The sequence below is a fragment of the Hippopotamus amphibius genome, chromosome X (assembly GCF_030028045.1).
Source record: "Hippopotamus amphibius kiboko isolate mHipAmp2 chromosome X, mHipAmp2.hap2, whole genome shotgun sequence".
In the NCBI taxonomy this organism is placed as follows: Eukaryota; Metazoa; Chordata; class Mammalia; order Artiodactyla; family Hippopotamidae; genus Hippopotamus; species Hippopotamus amphibius.
In genome coordinates this window covers 10251122-10259456 of record NC_080203.1, presented here as the reverse complement: position 1 = coordinate 10259456, position 8335 = coordinate 10251122, and the positions used below count along the sequence as shown (strand labels likewise).

Here is an 8335-nt window from a genome sequence, read left to right as displayed (position 1 = left end):
TATAACTGCAAATACACATACACAGTGCCTAGGATTAAGTAACATTAACCATTTTTAAGAGTCTTTTTCAAAATCCTACCAAGAGACATAAAGATGACAAAAACTATATAGACTGAGAATTAGAAGACCATCTAAAGATATCAGAAGAAAATAAATATATAAATTGAGTGAAACTTCAGTTCACTTATAGTCCAAATGGGATTTTTCAGGAAATTTACAAAATGATACACGTTTACATGGAAGTGAATGTCAAATAAATGTTTGAAGAAAGAATAATCCTGAGAGAGAAACAAGATATAGGGAAATAAAAGTCTGTTGTAAAGCTAAAATAATAGAAATCATGTGATAAGTAGTTTGTAGCACTCAAAAAAATTCACCAGGGGTGAGAGAAAAAAAAATTAGAAAGTGCATTTTCACTTGATTTCAAGATATGAATTAATATGCGTTACTTAACATATGGATTGACAGTAGTGCAAGTATGTAATAAAAAAAATACAGTTTTCCCCTGCTATCCAAAAATAGAGTGTTCCTAGGAAACCTTTCATAAGCCAAAATGGCATAAAGTGAAGAAATAATTATGTTAGGACACATCTTGCTAAGGGAGGCACAAAATAAATGGAGATAAAGTACAGATGCTCACAGACAGTTCAAAGCTATAGCGACTGGATGCTGAGACGCTGAGTGTGGTTCCCAGGAAGGAACTTGGTGATGCCAAGAGTGCCTGTTGCCTCTATGACAGCTCTCTGCAAAATAAATGCTGAGCACTATTTTTGCTTTTCACCTTTTTTCTTAAAAGTGAAAATCCTCTTAGAATTTCTTTTGGTTAGTGCAAACAGGTACTAATGTAGTCTTTCATAAAAGCAAAGTGGTAGAAAATGAACTTTCAAAAAGCAGGGGATACATATATTGATGGTGCATGTACAGATTGTGCATGCTAGGCATATGCGATCAAAAACTTGAGGAGACCTCTCTACTAGATAATTCAAAAAAAGATCTCATATATAAAATGTAATATATGATGAAGAACGTCATAAAGCAGTGGGGAAAGGATAAATGATGCTGGTGCTATATTTTAGCTAATGGGAAAATAAATTTATATATTCATCTTATTTCATGCAGCAAAATAAATTCCAGTTGGATTACAGAAATAAATATAAAATTAATTAATCAAGAAAATCCTAGAGGAACACAGAGATGAATAATTTTTCAACTATGGGTAGGGGGATTCCTAGGTTTCAAAGCAGAAGAAAATCATTAAATAATGTTGATATAAATAACTGAAATCACAAAATTTCTGAATTTCAAAATATAACTAGAAAATTAAAAGGCAAACAATAAATTTAGAAATGTAATAAAGATGGCAACTTATTTTAAAAGCTCAGTATAAATGTTTAAGAAAAATGTTAAGACCCTTTATATAAAATTGAGCACTTGGAGAGTGCGGCGGCGCTGGCTGGCGGGAGTCTGTGGCGGTCTAGCCCGAGGCTCGCTCCCCTGCCCCGAGTTGCAATGAGCACCACAGCCGTGCCCCAGGACCTGCAGCTGCCCCCGAGTCAGAGGGCCCAGTCCGCATTCAGCGAGCAAAGAAGACAAAAACTCAAGGAGCACCTGTTAAAAAGAAAAACTTTTTTTTCATACAAACAGGAAAATCAGATATTATCCAGTGGTAGAGACCAGAGAGTGAAGACATCTGAAGGCCAGATCCAAGAAGAGACAAAAGCTCTGAAACTTAAGACAAAGATGGCTGATAAAGAGAATGTCGGTAGACCTACTGGGATCAAAAATAATATAACAATAGAAAAAAACTGTATTCCTTTAAAACCTTCTAATAAATTAACCAATTCAACTATAGCAATTGATCCACTTAATTTTGAGGATAATAATCAAACTCTGCCATTGTTACCATTTAAAGATGACCCCCAAAGTCAACATATGACACTAAGCCAAGCATTTCACCTTAAAAACAATAGTAAAAAGAAACAAATGATTACAGAAAAACCAAAGCAACATGCTAACACGCCCAAGAAACCTGTGCTTGGATCTTATCGTGGCCAAATTGTTCAGTCTAAGATTAATCCCTTTAGAAAACCTCTACAAGTTAAAGATGAGAGTTCTGCAACAACGAAGAAACTTTCAGCTACTGTCTCTAAAGCCACAAAGCCTCAGCCTATAGGTGCCAGTAGTGTAACAGTGAAAAGTGATAGAGCATAACATATGACGACGGCCACTAAATTTGTGGGCACTACATCTCAGAATAGTCAGCTTGTGCAACCTCCTATTAGCAGTCAGCAGAGTAACACCCAGGGCGCAATGAAACAAGGCATCATCTAGTGTTAAAACCAGTTCTTCTCAGGACATAAAAAGAAATAAGACACTATCAAGAAGCATGACATCTGAAAAGGTAGCCAGGCCTGCTTCGTCTTCTAATACTAAACTGATAGAAAAGTCAAAAAGCATTGACCCGCGCAGACATACCATGGTGAAAGCAGCTGTTGACAGCAGATGAACTCAGCCCAAGGAAACTGCGGAGGAGAGAAAAGCTTGTCTGAATGAGTGGAAAGCTGGCAAAGGAAGAGCACTGAAAAGGCCTCCGAGCACAGTGGTTACCCAGCCTGAGCCCCAAGCACAAAATGAAAAACCAGTTGGGTCCTTCTGGACTACCATGGCAGAAGATGAACAACGACTGTTTACTGCAAAAGTAAACAAGACAGGGACTTCCTAGGTGGTGCAGTGGGTAAGAATCCGCCTGCCAATGCAGGGGACACGGGTTCGATCCCTGCCCCAGGAAGATACCACATGCCGTGGAGCAACTAAGCCCGTGCGCCACAACTATTGAGCCTGTGCTCTAGAGCCCGTGCGCCACAACTATTGAGCCCATGTGCCGCAACTACTGAAGCCCACACGCCTAGAGCCCATGCTCTGCAACAAGAGAGGCCACCGCAATGAGAAGCCCACGCACCACAATGAAGAGTAGCCCCCGTTCGCCGCAACTAGGGAAAGCCCGCGTGCAGCAACAAAGACCCAACACAGCCAATAAAATAAATAAATAAATAACTTAAAAAAAAAAAAAGTAAACAAGACAGTTTCTGAATGCCTAAACCTGATTAATGAGGGAGGTCCAAAAGAAGTATTGGTTACACTGAATGACCTGATTTAAAATATTCCAGATGCTAAAAAACTTGTTAAATATTGGATATGCCTTGCACATATTGAACCAGTCACAAGTCCTATTGAAAATATTATTGCAATCTATGAGAAGGCAATTCTGGCAGGAGCTTAGCCTATTGAAGAGATGCAACATGCAATTGTTGACATTCTGACAATAAAGAGCCAAGAAAAAGTTAAAGTTGGAGAAAATTTTGAGGAGGCTTGTGCAACCGAGGAACAAATCCAAGAAGCCAACATTGATGAAACAGGTGTTAATCTAGGGTCAGAAAAACCGTTAATGGAAAATAAGCATCCTAGAAATGCGGTATTTCAAGATTGTGAAAAAGAGCAAGATGGCAAAACAGAAGATCCAACCAGTGATATTAAAACCCCCAATACAGAAACTAGGGTGGGTTGCTTAATTAAATATAATGTGTCTACTACTCCATACTTGCAAAGTGTAAAAAAGATGCAATTTGACAAATCAAATTCTGCATTTAAAGAGCTAAAGTTTCTAACACCAGTTAGACGTTCTTGACGTCTGCAAGAGAAGACTTCTAAGTTGCCAGATATGTTAAAAGACCATTATCCTTGTGTGTCTTCATTGGAACAGTTAACAGAGTTGGGAAGTGAAACTGACGCTTTCATGTGCTGCCCCAATGCAGCCCTGTGCCGCATGTTCTTGGAGACTGACACGACAGAAGAGAAGTGAAGCTCTGATAAGGAGAGGGGTTGTGTTATTCCGAGGGTGTTTGGTTGGTTGGTTTGTTGTGGCTTTGTTGAAGCTCTGATAAGGAGTGGGGTTGTATTATTCAGAGAGCATTTGGTTGGTTGGTTGGTTGGTTGGTTGGTTGTGGCTTTGTATGTCCATTAGATCAGGAGTTGCCAAGTACCTAAGTATTCACAGCAGTCAGCACTTCTGCTGATGTTCACTCTATAGCAGGTGTTGCCTTCTGTGTGTCGGAAAGCTAATTCTACTTTGTCGATCTCAAGACTGAGTTTTTCTCTAAGACAGGTAAATTTTGTCAAGACAGAGTGAGCTTGCTTTGTCAGCCAATTCTAGTAGCCCAGACTGCTGTCCTCTCCTGCGTCTCTGGGGCTCTGCCCCTGGTTCTGCATTGTCACTCTCCAGCAATGCCAGTAAGTCTGCACCTGTGGTCTCTTGGCCTCTTTCTTTTTTACTATAGCCGAGGTCACCAAGACGGATAGTTAACTAAATACTCCATTTCTAAGAGAAGATAATTTGCGGTAAGAAAGAAAATGTGCCAAACCTAGTGGGTATTCAGAACTTTAAATCTGAGTTCCTTCCTACGTTCCTTTTGTAGCGTACTATCTAAGATGTTAAAAATTTTAACTTCCATCCCTTCATTTGATATAGTTTATAGACTATTAGAATGGAGTTAGGGAAGGAATATATAATATTTCATAAATGTCATTCTCGTTTAGGTAATATTTCTAAAGCAACTAATACTTAAAACTGATTTCTTCCCTGCAATATAAAAACTTTGCTGTTAAATCATGTCTCCTAAAACATGATAGTCATACACAGTAAGTAGTTCTCTTCTCCCCACACATAAATACCACGAGTAAAATTGTTTTGTAAGTCTCTGAACTAATACTTAAATGGCGAACATCCTTTACCAACTCTACAGTTTCAAGTAAGGATTCAGTCATTATAAAAGATTAGATAATTTTAAAACTGCATAATATGAACATGGTTGAAAAATCACATATTTATGTTATTACTTCCATTTGTATAATAGTGTCAATCTTTGTTCTATTTATTATCTTATGTTCTAGAGAGTAGGATTTTTATTCCTTTTAAATTGTGTACCTAATATGTATATAATAAATGAAAATATCTATATAACGAAAAAAAATTGAGCAATTGACATAACAGATAATTCACAAATTATGAAAATCAAATACTAATAATTTTGAAGAGAAAAAATTCAACATTAGTAGAAATCAAAGAAAAAGTTAAAACAGTCACATTTTTCTTATCAAGGTAAAAATATATGGTTCTACTTTCTACCTACTAAAATAGTCAATTTTTAAAATGAAATAACTACTGATGTCCCTTTCATCCAGTATGAATATGAATCTAGCGTAAGAAAATAATTCTGAGTGTGGAAAAATCTTGATGTGGGTAGATATTCTATTGCATCATAATTTACACAGTGAAAAGTAGATACACAATACTATATGATTCCAACTCTAAGACTTTCTGGCCAAGGCAAAACTATGGAGATAATAAAAAGATCAGTGGTTGCCAGGTACAGCACAGAGGACTTTTAGGGCAATGAAAATACTCTATATGATACTGTAGTAACCAATAGGTGTCATCATACATTTGCCCAAACCCACAGAACATACAACATCAAGAGTGAACTCTGATGTAAACTATAGACTTTGGGTGGTAATGATGTGTCAATGCAGGATCATCAAATGTACCACTCTGGTGGGGGACACTGACATAGGGGAGACTATGCATGTGTGGGGGCTGGGGGTATACATGAAATCTCTCTACCTTCTTCCCACTTTTCCTGTGAACCTAAAACTGCTCAAAAAACGTTGTCTTTAAAAAACAGACACACCCAAACTTTGAAAAAGGGGGGATGGTATCTTATTTATCATTAAGATATCGAGCAGTGATTAAAAAGATGATTCAAAATTATGTTATAATCAGAAGGGAAATACTAATTTTACAGTGTTAAAGTAAAACCAATCAAGAGTATAAGATTATGTAGTCTCTTGATGAACAATGAAAAAAATTAAAAAAAAATAAATAAATAAAACCCTTCACCAGATCCTCTGGGGTTGAGACACATAGTCTTTTGAGGCAGAAGCCCAGTGTGTCTCCCTTTGCCTGGAAAAGCAAGAAAGCTGTCCTTTTCCACTTCACCCAAAACTCTGTCTCCAGGATTTGACTCAGCACCTGTGTACAGGGAGGCTGAGCTTTCAGTAACAATACTGGAAAAAGAAAACTTTGGTTAATATTTCATAATATTATGCAATCATATATGAATGCCAGAAGATGGAAAAGTCCTTCAGAATGAATTTGACTGAGTATGATAATTAGATGAAAACTGTGAAAACCTTACCTACCCCAGGCATCTTATAACTTTTTTCTTTTTTGTGGCTCAGGAGATCTGAATGCTGAACACATCCTGGAAGAGGATTTGGAAAATCTTTGTTTTCCAACTTACATATTTGGGGCAGCCAGTAAGGACCAAACTAGCTTGGATTCTCATGAAAAAGAGGGCTCTGGTTTGACTGACCCTAACACACATCTGAAAACAAATTTATTTATTTATTAAATTTATTTATTTATTGGCTGCAAAAAAAAAAAGATTATGTAGTCTCTGTAATCTCAGCTACATAAATAATTTCCCACTTAGGCACAATCCTGGGCTAAGGAAATATTAGGTTCTGGATATTTCATGCTGTACCAAAGAAGCTCGTATTCCTATTTTCACTAGGCAATAACTAGTTTGGATGATATTTTTCTCAGAATATACCAGTATATCTGCTATTGAGAACATTAAATTTAAATCTTCATTTGCAAAGACTAGAATGTGGTATGCAGATAACTGTGGACAATATCCTATGTCTAACTGATTTTGTTGGTAGGTTAAAAATGTACTTTTGATATTTGTCTCAAATTTCTATCTACTTGTTCCAGTTGGGTGGCAGATATTAGTTTGGTACAGTGCTTAATATAATGCCTTGGCCACAGTAAATACTCAAAATATGGAGGTTGATTAAGGCACTATACTTATAAGTAGTAAAAGCTGTAAAACTAACCCAAATTTTTTAGATGTCACTTGGAAAAATGTTACACTTCTGAAATAATTTTTAAATTATTCAAAACATTTTGAAAATGAGAACACTGTTTTATAAAAGTGAAGAACAAGGCAAATGGTAATCAAATTTATGGGTCATTAAAGGGGGAAAAATTAAACGATAGGGAAAAGACCTTTCTGAAATAAACCTTATTATATATGTACTGTGGTGGACAGGAAATTGTAGGCAAAGAGAAGCAATAATCACACAAAAGGTGTTAGTTTGGCTCTCATTTTAATGTGGCAATGGTCATGTGTCCAAATGCTATTAGCATTTGGCACAAAAGCCAGATAAGTAAGTGAAAAGTCATGTGGCATCGACAAAAATGACACAGACTCCTTAATGGAAAAAGATTTCCCTGTTTACTATGTATTTTAGCAGGAACATAAATATATAGACAGGAAGGAGGGTGACAGCTGCAGACAAAATTGTATCAGCAGTGTTTGTGAAGGTGAGTTACAGGAGACCGGGACTTGGTATTCAGCATTTGGATCACAGAGCGTCACACTAGTAAACAGAGTCCTGCAAAGAGCAATGAGAGTGGCCTATTTATAAATCCCAGACTTCCCTTCTCATTCCTTTTAAAATCTATTTTCTTTACCTTTCTGTTTTTTGGGGTTTTCTGGCTTAATCTCAACCCAATGAAGATTAAGAATAGGAAAAGAAGACATCACAGATGCTTTAATTCCACCTTCGATGGCTCTTTTCTAACTTGCCAGTTTATGTAAATAAAGATTTACTGGAACACAGCTACACCTATTCACTTACTGTCTGGGGCTGCAACTGACTCAGACTGTGTGGCCCACAAGGTCTAAAATATTTGCTGTCTGACCTTTTACCGAAAAAGTTTGCAGAACCCAAGGTTAAATAAATACGCGATTCCAATAACAGTCTATCAACTAGAGAAAAATGTGAAAATATTCTCAGGCAAAAGAAAACACAAACCTCAAACTTCGCAAGCCGGACATCCACCTCCTCTGATGGCTTCAGGTGCATGGAGCCAAGTGGGGTCTCCCATGACCTTTCAAGGGGCAGGAGGCACAGAAGTCCTCCTACAAAATGGAAGAACTTCCTTCCGTTGGCTAGAATTTTTCATGATGGCTAGTTTTCCAAGTTACTTTTAGGAAACATGATGACAGAAAGGACTTGCCAACAGCTTCCATATCGAAAATGTCCTAATTACAAGGCTAGGATCCCAGAATAAGAAAATATATGCTTTATCATTTCAAACCCTAAAGTGACAATTCACAGAAGTCTGAGGTTCGCATTTGTATTTACTTAGTTTGCATAAGTGTATTGGGTCTTATGATGATAGAGCTAATGTAGAGTATTTGGAATGTTT

At 37.1% G+C, this 8335-nt stretch overlaps 1 pseudogene; it reads left to right on the top strand.

Moving 5' to 3' along the window:
- The first annotated feature begins 1509 nt into the window (after nt 1-1509).
- LOC130842339 (cytoskeleton-associated protein 2-like) lies at nt 1510-3280 on the top strand (annotated as a pseudogene).
- The last annotated feature ends 5055 nt before the right edge of the window (nt 3281-8335 follow it).